General features: G+C 35.2%; 1 long non-coding RNA gene across 7 annotated transcripts in view; it reads right to left on the bottom strand.

Annotated features, from left to right (window-relative positions):
- Positions 1–18,452, bottom strand: part of LOC138715266 (uncharacterized) — a 436,977-nt gene that overhangs the window by 404,192 nt on the left and 14,333 nt on the right. For 2 of the 7 annotated variants that reach the window (XR_011336200.1, XR_011336204.1), the window contains exon 4: positions 917–2,444. The exons of 4 other annotated variants lie outside the window; for them this stretch is intronic. This is a non-coding gene — a long non-coding RNA (uncharacterized lncRNA). Of the gene's footprint in view, positions 1–916; positions 2,445–6,951; positions 9,198–18,452 lie in introns of those variants that run through there. One more of the 7 variants, XR_011336201.1, reaches the window with a different exon arrangement.

The following is an 18,452-nucleotide window of genomic DNA, read 5'->3' as shown; positions in this document are numbered from 1 at the left end:
ACCAGTGGAGAGGTTTTGGAAATTTCTCTTACCACCAGGACATGACGCAGAAAGTTTGGCACAAACTATCGTAATGGAAATTCAACCAGTTATTGAACCACAAAAATTAATTGCGCAGTATTACGACAGGGCTAACGTAATGTGTGGGAAACATGGAGGGGTACAGCAAAAGATTAAAAACGTGTATCCTGCAGCTCATTTCTTGCACTGTTATGCCCATCAATTAAATTTAATAATGCAACAAGCATGTTCACAAAAAAGTCAAGTCAGAATATTTTTTGCAAATCTGCAAAAAATCCCAGCATTTTTTTCATACTATCTTCAAAGGCTGGACGTTCTTGACAAAGAAGCGGGGGGGAAAAAAAAAGTACCGCAATCCACACCCACCCGTGGTCGGACAGTCAACATGGTTTATGAGCATCTGGAAGATGATCTAGAATGCATGACAGAAATACAGGAAGAGTTCACTCAGCCAGCTGCCATAAGTCAAGCTTCCTCTATAGGAAGAATGCTGCACAACCAAACCTTCATTTTCTGGCTTACCTTTTTCCACCACCTGATGCCCCACGTTGATATTTCGTATAATCAGCTGCAAACAAAACTGACTGATCCTCAGTTTGTAGAACAAGTCATACAGTCATTTGAAGCTAGTGTTGGCAAAGTGAGAGAAAATGTAAACAAGATAATTGAAGAAGCAGGAGCATATCCTTCCAATTCTGAATCAAACCGAAGATGGAAAGATGATATGGAAGACAGTCACGTATTGTGGCAATAGAAATATGTGATGTAATTTTTGTCAGTGCAAAAAGCCGATTTAAATTCATAGGTCATTTAGTAGCATCTTCCTTGCTTTCCATCATCCCATTTCGAAATTTATTCTAAAGAATTTCCTTCGAAACAACTGACCACAACTATCCAACAATATCCAGGCTTAGAAAAAGATTGTCTGCAAATGGAATTGTCAATAGTGTATATGAGGCCAGATTTTAGAAATATTCAGGGTGCTACACCACTTCTGAATTTCTTTTTAAGAAATAATTTGAAGGAGAGCTTCAGAGACAATTAAGTTGTTGGAAATCCTCATAACAACCTCCATGAGCACAGGTGAAAGAAGAACACTGCTTCTCTACGTTAAAGAGAGTTAAGACATTTTTGCAAAGTGTTATTTGCCAGGGTAGACTGAACGGCCTAGCAATGCTATCCATTGAACGTGACTACATTGTAAGTATTTCCAACTTCAATGACAGGATAATCGAGAACTTCGCACATCAAAAGGAAAGACAAATGGAGTTTATATTCAAAAGATAAGGTAAGAAATGCATGCTTTTCAAAATTATTATGTTTTTATTCAACATTATTTATTCAAAAGCTTTTCTTTTAATATATATTGTGTTTATCCGACATAATTAGAGATTTATATCAATGTCATTCTACTTCTTAAAAAATATGTATATTAACTTTGCTGCTAAACTCCAAACTACGATGTACTTATCTATAGCTGTAAACTGTTTCATGCAGAACTGTCAACTATTTCAACTGCGGACTGCTGCTGTTATGCAGTATTTGAATTGCACAAAGCACTATGCCACTGAAACACAAGACTACCAGTAGTTACTGATTTTATAAGCTGTAATAGAGAAAGGTATGATCAGGTAGAAAGAATAAATGGAACGACCAGCTTCCACACTCCTGGAATCTCATTGTTTTTGCTAAAAGTTACTGAAAGAGAGTGAAGTCTGTCCTTGGGCTGAACCTAACAGTATTCCACGCACCTTTCTCTATTGGCTTAGGGATCTATTGTATTCTCTCCACAACTATTTTCTGAAAAAACTTACTGTCTCACTTAGAATATGGCACTAGAATTCTATTACAGGTATTTCCTTTTGGATCTAATATTTTCATACAAAATATTTTTTATAAATCAATACTTTAAAAAATTAGAATAGTCTTATAATCGATGGGGTCTTATTTTCAATAAATACAGTATATTGTTAACATGTGTTAACACTAGGTCGACCAGAGGTGGTCAATTGACCATTTTCGATATTTAACGTCTCATAATGTTGTTCATTAGTTTCGTGACCATTAATATTTTAGTTAAGATTATATTTTACGCGTATTTTCATTTCTTTTTACATTTTCCAGTTTCTTGAGACAGCTTCTACCTACCTACCATTACCAATAGCGTATTCAACATCATGTTTTTTCGCCATTCTTGCAATTCATCACACAGCATTATTAGACCAACAGACTCATAAACCAGTTTGAACATGTTCGCTACTACACATTGTGACATGTCAAGTCAGGTCAGTATCATTCCTCCATCAACAGTTGTCAGTGAAGGATGCGCTGAAACATGTCTCACGGACTTAGTGATTCTGAAATTGTGACTTGTTGTTTTGACGACATTTCACCTTCGCAGTCCGAGAATGAACAGCCGGAGTCTAAAATCAGAATGTGAGTCAATGATTATATTAGTGAAGACAAATTCATACTACGTGACTCAACTGGTAGCAGTAGTGAAGACGACACTGTCTTCTCTACTGCTACCAGTTGAGTGAGTAGGATACACACTCATTCACATGGTGTCACGCATAAATTGTTTGCATACTGACACGTCAAAAATCACCAAATCAAAAAATCACCAATAACAAAAAAAAAAGAAAGAAAATTATTATTCCGAGTTATTTCGAGCTATCTCAAATGTTTTATGTGGAAAGATACACATGGAAACATGGTGTCACACATAAATTGTCGCACACTGACATTACTGACACATTTCAAAAAGAATCACCAATAACAAAAAAAAATTAATTTTTATGATGGTCATTATAACTTATTATACCGAGTTATCTCGATCTGTCTCAAATGTTCAATGTGGAATTATATACACGGAAACATGGTGTCAGACATAATTGTCGCATATTAACATTACTGACACATTTCAAAAGGAATTACCAATAACAAAAAAATTAATTTTTATGATTGTCATTATAACTTATTACGCCGAGTTTCCTCCAGCTGTCTCAGATGTTCAGTGTGGTATGATACACACGGAAACATGGAGTCATGCACAGTGCTACGTCACAATCCAGGCAACAATATCTGCTTTCACGGCGAATCTTCTTCCCCCTTGCGTCCCGTACACAACTGCATATAGTACATTGTCTTGTAGGAGCATTCTTCTTTTGAGTCGGCAGAAGTAATTCGGGAAAATGTTTCTCTGTAAGACAGAGTGGATGTGGTGTTTTTCCAGGTCGTCTGCCTTTGGAGATATCACATTCGGACAATAGTTTTCAAACATTTTCCTAATGACTGAAAGTCTGTATTCCAGAGGAGAATCACGACCTCCCTTTTTAGTGTACAGAATGTAAGAGTTCCAAAGAGCAAGTTCCAGGACGTGAAAGAAAATCTTCTTGTAGTACATTTTGCCTCTTTTTCTCGGGACTGGATATGCTGCCAAGTGCTGATCAACATGGTCAACTCCTCCCATTGTGTCATTGTAATCAATGACTACTTTCGGTTTCAGCTCATCATTCTTCATCACCATTTCTGGGTTGTGGATGGTGCTGAGGAGAACAACATCCTTCTTATCCTTCCAGCGAATGGCCATAACTTTACCTCTCTGACATGCAACTACTTCTCCTTTCTTCAGTTTTTTTACTTTTCAGAGTTTCTGCCATCTCCTTTCTTGACATTCGAACTATTCTGTATGTGTCAGTGCATTTAGAAACAAGAATGTCAGCCAGTTAAGGTGATGTGTAGAAGTTGTCTGTTATTAGACAATAACCTTTTCCCAACAGTGGTTTCATAAGAGTCATGACTACCTGGGATGACATTGGTAAGTCTTTGTATTCTTCATCTATAACTGCTCTCTTTTCAGTATAGATTATACTAGACCAGACATAGAAAATCTTTGATTCATACAACATGTACGATTTTATGCCAAACCTGGCTCGTTTGAGTGGCAAATATTGCACCCAACCCAAACACCCCTGTACAACAATAAACTCTCGTCGATTGCCACATCTCTGTTCAAGGTGTAAAACTTTCGGAATTTCTCTTCCAAATTTTGAAAAACTTCCCAAATTTTGTTGAGTTTAGGATTTGGGTGAGTTTCACAGTCAAAATCTTCATTGTTCGAAAAATGTAAATATTTCTTCAGTTGCACGAATCTTCTGTACGACATAGTACGTAGAAAGAAAGGTGTGGCAATCATGGGATCCCAGGACCAATATTGTTGTTCTTCAGGTTTTTGCACAATACTTTACAAAATGACAATTGCTAGGAAAACTCTAATTTCTTCTGTTGAAGTCGGGTACCACTTATTTCTTCTCGTATTTGCATTTCCTTGATTCTGTATGGTCTGCTGTGCAAATCGATTAGTTTCTCTTGTTATAATATTTACAAGAATATCATCGAAAAACAGGTTGAAATATTGCGTTATATCACCATCTGGATTCACATAAAAATTTATAGAAGCGGCACTTGTAAAAGGAAATCTTGGTGCAGCAGGAGTAATTGCGCCAGATATTTTCAGTTCTACCCATTGTCGAGCTAGTTGTGTATCAACACTAGAGTCATCAGTAAGGCTAGGATTTGTATGTAATTACATGTTTTTTTCCCTTTGCATATACATAACTAAAAATGATAAATCTTCACGAATTAGAACTTTACCCACCATATATGAAAATTTATCATTACATTTTTTACATATTTGATAATAATTACATATGTTTACTTTCTTTTATATAAAACTACATATTCTGTCTCTTAATTAAAATAAAAATGTCGTAAGAGCAATATGATTTAAAACAGTCTGTATGACAATATTTGTTCACATTAGAAACTCTGGTACCTGACACAAACGGATTTTTCAAGCTATTCAAAAGCTGCTGAGAAACGGTCAGGGAAGAATTCTATTCACTCAGTACCGTAAATAAGGATAACACTGCTGGTTTTCCAGCATTCCAAGAAATTGTAAAGGGACTGGCGGAGAAAAGGGTATGGGAATTTACCTCACATCCTGCTTTCCTTCTTCACAGTTTGCATTACTGTAGAAAGGTCATCCACCCTATTTTATTTTAGTTGTCCAGTGAGTGCCTGAGGCACTCCTTTTCTACCTGTTGTTTGGAAAGGGCGTTGCTATCTTTCCTCTCACCCCACAAAGAAAAAGTGCACCTCACAAAATTTATTCTTAAATTTGTACATTAGTATTGGTTTGGCAACCACAGCGTTTCATTGCATTTCACAAGTGATGGCTCCTGTAGTGTTAAAATTATCATTGAAGTTAAAATCGTGGGTTAAAATAGATGATTCGTTCACTACTGACGGTGATGTGGTTCTGTGCCAGGCTTGTAATAAGATAGGATGTTCAATGAAATCCCAACTTGAGCAACATGTCTGCAGTGCCCTGCATACTAAGAATAAAGCACTGCAAACATCTAAAAAGCAAGTGCTTCTGTCTCAAATGCAACAGTCTTCAAATGGAAGGAATGAATTCTTCCATGACATGTATAGTGTTATGGTTGCTGCAAATATCCCATGGTACAAACTCCAGGTACCTAAATATCGCGCATTTTTAGAGAAGTACTGCGGGAGGTAGATACCTAACAATTCTACACTCCGAAAAAAGTACCTGCATTTGTGTTATGAGGAAGCGCTTGCATATGTGCGACGTTATATAGGCAGTAACTATATATGGATCGCTGTCGATGAAACTACCGATATAAAAGGGCGCTATATTGCCAACCTTGTGATTGGTAAGCTGGATGGAGAAATATCCCCCACACCTTTTCTGATTTCTTCGAAAGTGTTGGAACACACAAATCATGCAACAGTGGCTCGTTTTGTGAATGATGGACTTAAAGTGTTGTGGCCTGAAGGCATTCAAGAAGATAAAGTTCTTGTTCTTTATTCTGATGCTGCTGCGTACATGCTAAAAGTGAGAACTGCTTTATGTGTGTTCTATCAAAATATGATCCATTTCACCTGTCTCACCCATTATTTCAAACACCAAGAAAGTGTTCGTTAAAGCCCCCCAACGTGTGTTGTACTATAGGGAACAATTGCCAAATATGAAATTGCTTCCTGAACCTGTCCTGACTAGGTGGGATACGTGGATCGAGGCTGCCTGCTTTTAAAGTGAACATTTTAAAGGAGTGAAGTCTGTGATAGATTCGTTTCCAGGGAAATCGGCAGTTTCAGTGACAGAGGCCCAAAGTGCCTTCGGTGATTCTAAAGTACAGTGCCAATTAGCATATATTCAAACCAATTTTGGATTCATTGCTGACAGCATTATAAAGACATCACTGGACATTATGGAAGATGTTAAGTCAAAGTTAAGTGCTGTTGAAGGGATTGTTGGAACAGGAGTAATGAAGAAATTTGTGTGTGTTATGAGAAGAAACCCTGGCTTCTCGACAGTGACTGCAGTGTGCAAGATCCTCAGTGGGGAAGAAGAGAATCCTCCAGACGACATCTCTCCTGAAAAATTTCATCTACTTAAATTTGCACCAGCAACGTCCTGTGATGTGGAAAGATCATTTTCTGCATACAAGAACATCCTCTCTGACCGACGGCATTCCATGACAATGGAAAGCTTGGAGATGTATCTGATAGTTCATTGCACTTCGAAATGAAGTAAGTAGATTGAGTTCTGTAAAATAATGTTTATTGGACAGATAGCTTAAACAGTGACTATGAAAGTAATTGTGTAATGTCTATTATATATTCGCATTTTTCATACAGAATAATGGAATTTATTAAATTTTACATATAATATCGAAATATTTAATTAATTAATTAATTATTGTATCACATTTTATTTTGAAAAAATATAATTAATGAAATGAAGCGCGCTTGAAGTAACTTAATGTTTAATATAAAATTAATAAAAAATTGAATTTTAATGTACTTTAATATTACATATTTTAAGAAATTGTTGTGTAATATTACATATTTAACTACATATTTCACCTAATATTGTTACATAAATATGTACATATTTTGTATGTTGATATTACATAAAAATCCTAGCCTTAGTCATCAGATTCAGATTCACCACTTTCTTTCGACACTGTTGTATCACTATCTGAATCTTCAATGGAAATATTGTCTGGTTCACTATCCTAACTGCTTTCTCGATCCATCATAACATTTCAAAACAAACAGTAATTACTACGAGAGAAAACCACGCACACTCAATGTCAGCTCCAACAAGTGTACACTAAAACACGTCTTGCAACACGTATCGAGTTGTCAGCAATACCATCTATAAACAACTCAGAAAGTCGTGTTGTTACATATCGAGCAGTGATCTCAACATTATAAACTGGATACACAACTCCTGTAGAGAAATGCTGAAAAAAACGTGACCTGTAACTTCCGTACTATTGGCAAACCTAAGGCATATCTCTCTCTCTCTTTCTAACGCACATGGGAAATGGTTGTTTTGTTGAAAGAAGTACGTATTTTATTAATATTTATTTAATTTTGCCATTATAATGGTGAAATACTGTACAGCATACGGCTGTAAACAGTTACAAACACCAGGAAGTGGAATTCAGTTTCACAGGTAAGCTATTTGCATCAAAACATGAATTCAAAACTATAGTATTGGCCGCTGACCTAGTCATTGATCTCAACACGATGTGATGATATATTGTTGTTACATTGCAGTATATTATAGTATTTATAGGTGAAATGTAGATATTTCCCCACGCTACATACAGGAGAGAAAACATACTTAAATCATTAAAAACTGTTTGCATTTCTCGGCCTCACGTCACTTATGTATCACCTCAACTCACTAACCTCGTCACATACCCAGGTCCCATGTTATTTATCTATCCCTCATTTAACCCACAATGAAAAACAAATCAGACATCGGTCTCTTGTGTGGTGTGGAGATATATCAAAGATTGGACTATTTATATCGCTTAGATTATTATATAATAATTCTTTACTATAGCGTTACCACGTTAAGGCACAAATGTATTTAGATTATTGGGTTGTAGATCGAGTCATACGTATCCTATTATTATTGTTTCTCCTATCATATTATATGTGTGTCTGATGCCAAGTCTATATTGTTTTGAACCTATTGCTCTAATAGACCTATCTTTGTTTTGAACAGGTTTCCATTTTCACGGCCTGCAATTTTAAAGAAATGGGTTCATGCAATAAGAAGGGATAGATGGACACCAACAACAAGCAGCACACTCTGTAGCAAACATTTTACAGACGACTGCTACCAGTTAAGACCTGGTATTAAAGTCAAGTTGCTGAAAGAAGATGCAGTACCCACAATTTTTAATTTCCCAAGTCACCTTCAGAAAAAAATTATTCCGAGATGGCGTCTGGTGCGATTGGAGCCAACTGTTACTCAGGTTAGTGGTTAACTGTTAGTGTTGTTTTGTAATGCTATTTTTTCTTACTATGAAGTAGTTTATGAGAATGTTACAATAAAATTGAAAACATTGGAAAAGAGTAAAGGTGATGAATTGGCTCAAATTCACAGATACGCTACAGTTGTTTAATGTAACAGTTTTAGAAATCTACTCAAAATAGACCTTAACTTGTATAATTAAATAATTTGGTTCAAGTCTTATCTCAATCATTTTCTTTTAATTTCACTGATATCATGTAATTAAAAATCAGCAGGCAAATAATGAACAATTTTATTTTGATTTCAGGTGAAAGAAGCTGAAATAGATCTTGATCTTCCTCAGTGTACGTTATCTAGGGGACCATCTTCTGAAACACATAAATGCCAGCAGACACAAACACAACCTCTTCCACAATCTCCCACAAAAGTTAAATTGAGGAAAAGAATCAAATCACTACAAATGAAATTAAATCGCCGGAATAAAAAAATCAGTAGCCTTTCTGAAATAATTGCAGAGCTGAAAAAGAAAGGGCGTCTGAACTGTGATCTGCAAACTATTTTAGAAAGTAATTTCAGTGGTTTCCCATTTCATTTCATTATGAATCAGTTTCAAAATTCCCAGTGTGAAAAATCCAGCAAAAGGTACAGTGATATAATGAAACAGTGTGCTCTTACATTACATTTTTACTCCCCTAAAGCTTATAAGTTTGTGAGATCATTGTTTCCATTACCACATCCAAACAGGCTTAGGTCATGGATTTCTTCTGTTAATTGTGAAACTGGTTTTATAGCTGAAGCATTTCAATACCTGAAAGAGAACTGTAATAAGAAACCGCATCTACATTAATGTGCATTAATTTTCGACAGTATGTCAATAAGAAGCAGTTAGTGTGGGATGATTCGAACAAAATGTATACAGGTTACAGGGTGGCATTGGTTCTGTAGAAGCAGAGGAATTAGCTAAGGAAGCATTGGTGATGTAAATAGTTTCATATACTGCAAAATTTAAATGTCCAGTGGCATACTTCCTTGTCAATAAAGTGTCTTCCGATGTACTTTCAGAAATGTTACGAAATTGTTTAGTCAAATTATACGATGTTGGGGTTACAGTACGTTCTATAACTTGTGATGGGGCTAATGTAAATATTCAAACTCTTATGAAATTAGGTTGTCAATTCAATGCAGAAAATATTTCACATTTTAAGCATCCATCTTCAGAGTGTGAAGTTCACATAATCCTTGACCCATGTCATATGTTAAAGCTAGCAAGGAACACTTTAGCTGAGAAAAAAGTTATAGAATCTCATGATGGGAATGTTAAATGGGAATACATTCAAGCACTACATTCAGTACAGCTAAAAGAAGGTTTGAAAAATATCTAGGGATGGTCTAGTATATGTGTCTGAGGCTGTTTCTAGGGTCATCCAATGTACTGAAAAGCATTTTCGTTCATTTCTGAATATTTCAGATTTTTCCTCACCAAACACATATTCCTACTTTGTTAATGCTGTTTATCAGTATGCATGTTTAAATTTGTGAAATAATTTTAGTGGACATTCCATTAATGCAGCAATAGATTGTGAAGATTTACATGAGACCAAACTGATAAAGGACCTCATTTCCTTATACACGTCTCTAAGATTACGAGCTATTTTAAAATCTGACACAATATGTGCTGAGGGAAAGTGTTGCACTGTGAGACAAAAATTCAATAAGCTGGTGACTTTTCTCAATGTGTAATATTGTGAACTAAGTAATGACGTTATGATGTCTCAATAGCTACTGCTTCAAGGAATTAAATATGTATTTTGCCACTTTCTTGCATATATCATATTCTGGAAACTGTTTATATTGGGAATAGTGGAGATGCCTTTATATTGTATATATTAGGTTAAAAGTATATATGAATTTAAGTTTAACTGTGTGTTGAGTGCATATTGTTTTGTATTCTTGTATGTTGTAATGAAAATAATGTATTTCCTTTACATTAAAATGATATGGTTATACCGCCAATACTCGGTCTCCAGAGCCTTGTTAGTGTAAAACAGGTTGCACCACGTGAAGGTGAAGTTGGAATTTGGGTAAAAGAGACTACTGCTTGCGAAACGGATGTCATCACACAGAATCCCAAGAGATATGCTTCGTTATCTCCCTCAAGAAAAGAGATTGCTGGGACGTCCCCAGAAACGCTGGAGAGATAATTTTTCTTTGAGACTGTAACGGGCCACATGGCCTAATACTTGATGATGATTTATAGCTTTGAAATTATAATTTTTACTTAGAGTTAGGAGTATCTGAATAAATTGTTCTATAGATTCTCCACATTGCTGTCTTCTAATTGCAAGTAAGTGTGTACTGTCTTCGCGCTATGAGTTGGCGCGGGGAGTAGATAGGCGGGACGGGGGAACTTTACGCTACACTCTGACCTGAAAACTTCGTCCACTTACTTGGCTACACGGGAACGGAGTCAGACATAAAAGATTCCGCATCTTCGGTGCTGTCGCTATGACTATCATTATCACATTTTTCAAAATTTCTGGAGTATGATCTGTCCATAATAATCGTCTGTTTATGTTCCAGCCGTGTATATTAATTCGAATCTCTCAACAAAGCCATTAGCCCCACCACCCCCATCCTGATGGACAACAATGAGTGTTCTGGACACATTTGCGGTAGTCAAAACTCCCATAACATTTTTATCGTGCCAGAACTTGGGAAACGTTAAATTGGTAGGCCTATCTATCCGCATTTCGTCCAGATACAAAATCGGTTTTTCCACTTTCCTAAGCTTTCTTATTTGCTGTAGATATCTTCACGTATTCTAATTTACAGTGTTTTCCTCAATTTTTTTTGCTGCACACTTCTTCCACCTGAAATCCTTTTTCTTCAGTATTCGTCTTAATGTTGTCTTTCATTTCAAATCAATTTTCTCTTGTAAAAGGGTACACGTTTGTTGCAGCTTGGTACTATTTTTTTACTTGTTATTTAACGACACTGTAATAACTACTAGCTTCTTCAGTGTCGATTGAATTGATGATGGCGAGATGGTATTTGGCAAAATGAAACCAAGGATTCGCCATAGATTACCTGACATTCGCCTTCCGCTTGGCAAAACCTCGGAAAAAACCCAACCAGGTAGTCAGCGCAAACGGGAATCGAACTCACTCCCGAGCACAACTGCAGATCAGCAGGCAAACGCGCTACCTCCTGAGCTACGCCGGTGGCCCTCTTTCTTTTTCAAATAAAAATTCTCAATTATATCTTTTTTGTCAATCTCCCGTCGAAGTCATCTACATTTGCGTTTTGGTAGTCTGGACGTTTTCATTTTTTTTTCTCCCTCAGGTGTCGACAACGCACTTTCTTCTGTGCAGTCTTTCATTTCATTCCTTATACGCTGTATTGTTCTTGTGGATAGATTAGAGTACTTTTCTACCTTTGCTGTAGGTTTCGTAAGAGGAATGCAAAGGCACTGTTGTTGTTTTTCTTCATCACAGAATTATTTTGCACTTCTAATAATATTCCTTTCTTCGCTATAGATTGTCAATCCTTGTTTCCTCTTTGTCGACATATTTACAATAAACAAAAAACTGCTATAAACCTAACTAACAGTATACAATAACATAAATTCTATTAACTGTATTATTATCAACACTATTAACACGAAAAGCAAAGGATAACTAAAGCAATACAAGATCTGTGGCATACTGAAAACAATTGTCTTGTTGAAACTAATAAAACACTACAATAAAAACCCCACTATTATTTTCACAAAGTCGCAAAGACTCATAGACACATGCAGTAGATGTTTGTGGAACAGGAATATTGCAGTGAACAGCGCGGTGCGCATGCGCGACTGTTTCCCCTCCGCCCCGTCTAAGTACTTCAGCCGCCTTCTCCTGGCGTGACAACAGTAGTATATATTTCATTATTATATAGAGCATTGAGAGTAAATAAAGCATTTCCATATGTATCAGTTTCACTTATAAAACCATAAACAGAATTATATATATATATATATATATATATATATATATATATATATATATATATATACTGTAATTAATGAGAAGATTTAACTTATCTGAATCTGAAAGAATAAATAACAGTGCAAATAAATTATCAAAAGTCTTCAGCCAATGAGTCCACTCTCTGTTAGCTGAATCAGAATGAAGATCAGCATCATACTTTTCTGGTGTGAGATATGCATTCATATATTCATTTCGTTGATTAAGTTGTAATGAAAATATCTATATATCTGTTTAGGTTTTAATCGACAAAAACTTTACATACAATTCGAGGTCTTAGAGTGAAAGTAGTGTAACAATAAAAACTGATATTTTTAGGTTTTTACACTAATGGTTCATAATTCGTTCTTCTACTTGGTCACAAAAAATTCTAACTCATTCCGGACAGTAAACATCATGTTATAGTTTACAGTATGCACTTTTTTTTCTAAGTTAGAAGTAATGTAGAGCACATTATATACTTAATTTCATTTATGATGTTTACGTACACATTTAGACAATTGAATTGGTCATTGCTAAAAGGCCCTTTCTCCGTATTTTTTGCAAAAATGAGTTAACTACAGATTCAACATCTTTACACATAAATGCACAATCTGTGCTAAAAGGACTTTCCTCAAGCCTTCATACACACGCACAGTTGAGCATTTCATTTTTCGTGTCATGCTAAAATGCCCTTACTCCAGGATAGAGGGCCTTCTAGCTGTGAACTTGTCATTTAGCGGTGTTTCCATCTGATGACAAACCTTTATACTTACTATACTATCAGCTATCTTCATTGTTTGAAGCGGTCTGTTTATTCTGCTCTGATCTTTATTTGTGTTTTAATACAAATTATTATATTATACGCAATTTCGGCTAATTAAAATGGAGACTGAGAGTTTGAAAAGCAAAAAGAGATGTAGTGATACTTGCAGTTGGAAACGAAATATATTAAAGAAAGCCAAAGTTAAAGGCACTGAACATGTGACTTACTCTGGAGAATTGGTGGCTGAAAGACGAACTGGTGAGGATTGTAGGTAAGTTCAGAATATTTATACTGAATCACTGACGTAAATGAATATTGCATAAAAATGTTATTTCCTTAGGCCACTTAAATCTTTATAGGATATATAAAATATTTATGCATGCACAAAAATAAAGTCACTCATTAACTGGTGGCCCATGTTTTACAAAAGAGGTCTTTCTGTAGAATCTTATGGTCGAAAGGTACCTCGGTGTTCGAAGTTGTCATTCGCCCCTGCGAGTTATTATGAATATATGTACAATGCCACTCTTCCTCATATTGTTTCAACATCCAAGTTCATTGATGGTTGTATTAGGCATACCTTTGCTCTTTGTCTACCTGGAATTGAAAACATAGTCCTTCCCCAACGTCCTACTTATGATGAATTGATTGCAATCAACCCAGACAAAATGCAGGATATCAAGAAAATACTATGCTACATTCCCCATGAACAGTTACCTTATTATGAGAAAGTTGTAAATTCTCCACTAGCAGAACATAGACAAAATACAGAATGAAATCGTCACGTTAGATTTAAAACAAGGGCCTAAAACTTTGTAATACGTAATTAAAATATATTTTAAGAAGAGAAATATACTTTTAACTTGAAATAATGGTAGTTTATTTAATTTACAATCCTGTATTTTATCACAGTACTCCATTTTTAACCAAATGTGAAATTATTTTAAGTTCACTGCTAAAAGGCCCTTAAATTTGAATTTTTAATTAATAATATTATACAAACTACATATGACAACAAAATAAAAATTGTGCTTCCAGAAAGCACAAATATACCTTTATGATGGACAGTCACCACATTGCTCTACGAAGATTGGTATTTCTTAAAAACAGTTTTTTTCGATTTATTCAGATCTTAACATTTTTGGACAAAGGGCCTTCTAGCAATGACCAATTCAATTCATAGCTCATATTAAATTGAAAGAAATAGATCATGATAACCCACAATATAAATAATTTCAATATGCATACACGAATTTGGGCGGTAACACCATTGTAGCAAGTGTGTTAGAAAGAGATAGAGATACCCTCACCTACATGGCGACGCGCGAACCTAGTGGGACGATATTTTAACATACGGTGTTTCCTCCATTTTAGTATAGAGCTCAATGGTATCGAGTCGATACTAAGGCCATCTATTAAAAATAGCAAAAATTAACATTTAAAACGAAAATACTCGGGATAAAAATTTGTAGTCAGTATTTTTTAAAGTTTACGAGAAAACTCAGGATAATAATTACTAACCAGTTTTTCGGCCCGAGTATTCTCGGGATAATAAGGGAAGAGGTTAAGAAACTTTACAGATTTGAGAAACAAAGCGTGGAATGGTTAAGCGAGTATTTTATTGGAAACAACGAAGAAAGACATGGAGGAGCATTAACCTCCAAACAAAAAATGAGAATTTTCTTGCGTTATGTGGCAGACCCAGGTTTTCAGAATGGAATAGGAGAAGAAATAGAGGTTCAACAGAGTACAGTTTCAAGAACAATTGTTTTTGTGTCAGAAAAAATAACAGAAACGTCTCACATCTGGATCAAGTTTCCTTCCAACATTGAATATATGAGGACAGCTAAGGCTAGTTGGCAGCAGAAGTACAACTTTCCAACTGCAATAGTGCACTCGACTGCTCACATGTTAAAATTCCTAAATCCAAGACATAGTCTACCAGGTGCGTTCAACAACTAGAGAAGACATGAAACAAAGAATCAGAGAAGCTTGTGGGTCTCTCACCTGTGCTGAAATGCAATCACGGATGTTAGGAGGTTGTCAGAAAATGGTTTAGCACAGGGAGGCGTACATTTTGAACACTTACTGTGAAGAGTGTATGTACATAAACAACATAAGCATTTCTCAGATGATACCATTTTTGTTGCTTTGTGAGTAAACAATAAAAGTTAGGAAAAAAAAGTTTCAGTAAAAATTGTTTCTTTTCAAAAGTAGTTTCCAATGGTACCTTCAATGACCCATGTTCTCATTTGAAATTTCGAAGTTGACCACAGGTACCTCTACTTCCGGATTGTTATGGGAAATGGTACTATCACCAATCGATTCTTTACATAGATTTTGATTATAAAAAATTTTTTATTAACAACCTGTATCATATAGTTTTCGAAAATAAAGGCTGATACGGGTTGTTTGAAACACCCGATATTATACTCTGTCTTCATAATAGTTATTTATGCTACAAGTGAATAATCTTGATGATTATGGCATGAGTGAATGTTTGTCACACTCACTATTGTTCATGTGACAATTTTCACGAGTGTCATAATAAGATTATCCACGAGTTGGATACAATACTTTATAGAATTTTAGCATTATAAATTGTAGGAAATAAATTATGAAATAATTCGGCATCCATAGCTGACATAAGTATTGATTTGATCGTTGCGTCTGGAAGTGGGATTGAACAGAAGACGAATAAAAAAAATGGCTGACATTCTGGAAGAAATAATTAACACAGTGAAAGAGGCAGAGGCTATGATAGTACCTTGAAAGTCTAGGGAGTTATATGAAAGGGAGTACAACAAATTTGTGGCATGGCAGAATGCCAAAAATGTCAACATGTCTAACAAAACAGTTACAATATACTAGCCTATATTTCAGAACATGTAGGACTAATAAATTCGACTGTAGAGTATAGAGCATTAGTGTGTACATATGTAATTTTAAATTCAAAAGCTAACTCTGTTTTTTCTCACTCTATCTCTGTCTTCCTTCAGTCAAAGATGTTCATGCCTTCATCCCTGTGGTGCCTTTATTCCAAACTGAAAACTATGTTGAAAGTGAAGGAGCAGGTGACTGTTTCATCATTCAGTAAGTTTGTTGGTTTTTTGAAGAAGTGTTCCATGGGTCATCAAGCAAAGAACTCAATGCGGTCACAAATTGACGAATTTCTTTTAAAAGCACCAGATAACCACATATTTGCTCATGAAGGTCGTTGCTATTTTTGGGGCATGCAGAGGCCATGAGTTACATGATTTGTGCATTGATGATGTCAAGTCTGAAGGTAGTATTCTTGTGGTATGCATTCGTGATACAAAGACTTACAAGCCATGTACATTACCAATCTTACCAGATGGTGGTCCTGTGAACTGTGTGGCAGTATATGAGAAGTATATTGCCTTGTGCCCAAAACATGTCAAATGTAACAAACTATTTTTGTATTATTGGAGCGAGAAATGTAGTTGTCAACCTATTAATACATTTGGAAAGTTTCCTATGGAAATCGTAAAATTTCTTAAACTACCAAATCCATCGGTTTAGACTGGACATTGTTTTAGACGAAGTTCAGCAACCATTCTAGCTGACATTGGGGCTAACATTACTGCACTAAAATGGTTAGGCGTTTGGAAGTCAGGGACAGTTGCTGAAAGCTACATAAAGGAATCAATAGAAAATAAGACTAAGATAGCCAACAAAACAATAATAGGAAAGTCAGATGCAAATGAAATACAAATAAATAGTGGGAGTTCAGGTATAAAATTCATGACAAAATCTTTGAAGTATGACTATGTAAATGGACTACAATACTGTAGCTAACATAATGTTTATTTTTAATTAAATTCCTTTGAGTCATATTTGTTGATGTCCATTGTGCAACTCAAATCAAGAAATGGATTCAGAACATCTCAAAATCTGTGCGTTAGTGGCTAACCATGACAATATCTTTGAAAAATATTGGAGTGCAAGAGGTCAAATGACTTTACTGACAAATGCTTGGCATTAGAAAACAACAACAACATATTTGTTGATGTTGGCGAGTTGGTATAGTGCTGGCCTTCTATGCCCAAGGTTGAGGGTTCGATCCCGGGCCAGGTTGATGGCATTTAAGTGTGCTTAAATGTGACAGGCTCATGTCAGTAGATTTACTGGCATGTAAAAGAATTCCTGTGGGACAAAATTCCGGCACATCCAGCGACGCTGATATAACCTCTGCAGTTGCGAGCGTTGTTAAATAAAACATAACTTTTATTTTTTAAATTAAACTGGTGTAAATTATGACTAGCTAAACGTATTAGAAACTCTAGTTATAGGTTAGAAATAAATTCGGCATCCACAGCTGACTAAGTCTTCATATGTTCGTATCGATTAGTTGTGTCTGGCATTGACATTGAATAAAGAGAAATAGATGACCTTGCAGGTATTACAAACTCTTAGTTATACCTTAGCTATTAAAATTTTATGTCACAAATGTTCCGTTATCTATACTAATAATAAATCTGTAGCCGAAATTTTTCTGGTAATTTTCGATTTTCCAAAAATAATTGGTCCTAACATATATAACTAACCACCCTGAAACCGAAAATCTCATTTTTGAAATTGTTGTTTGTATGTCTGTCTGTATGTTTGTTACCTTTTCACGCGATAATGGCTGAACCGATTTATATGAAAATTGGAATATAAATTAAGTTCGTTGTAACTTAGATTTTAGGCTATATGGCATTCAAAATACTTTATTTAAAAGGGGGGTTATAAGGGGGCCTGAATTAAATAAATCGAAATATCTCGCATATTACTGATTTTTGTAAAAAATGTTACATAACAAAAGTTTCTTTAAAAATGATTTCCGATAAGTTTTATTCTTTACAAAATTTTGATAGGACTGATATTTAATGAGATAAATGAGTTTTAAAATTAAAATAACGCCATCTAAGATGGTGCAATGAAATAACAAATGACTTCGTCTATAAGGGGCCTTGGACAACAATCGACAAAGGGACCTTGGACAGCAACAATCGAAAGCTATCAAACATAGCCTACAGAGAATGTTTCTGTGTTTGTATGAAGTAATATCGGAAGCTAAATTAACCGATTTGTATAATTAATTATTATTTCACCATTGGAAAGTGTAGTTTCTCTAGATGGACATAATGCTATAATGTTATTACAATAACTTCTTAGTAAATCGAGGACAGGCAAGATTAAAATAGCTTCTTATGCACAGAAAATTTGATAGGCTATTTTGTACATTCGTTTTCTGTATTTCTTAAAATAATATTTATGTACACACTCA

Source organism: Periplaneta americana, chromosome 15 (assembly GCF_040183065.1).
Source record: "Periplaneta americana isolate PAMFEO1 chromosome 15, P.americana_PAMFEO1_priV1, whole genome shotgun sequence".
In the NCBI taxonomy this organism is placed as follows: domain Eukaryota; kingdom Metazoa; phylum Arthropoda; class Insecta; order Blattodea; family Blattidae; genus Periplaneta; species Periplaneta americana.
This window is presented reverse-complemented; position numbering and strand designations above follow the sequence as displayed.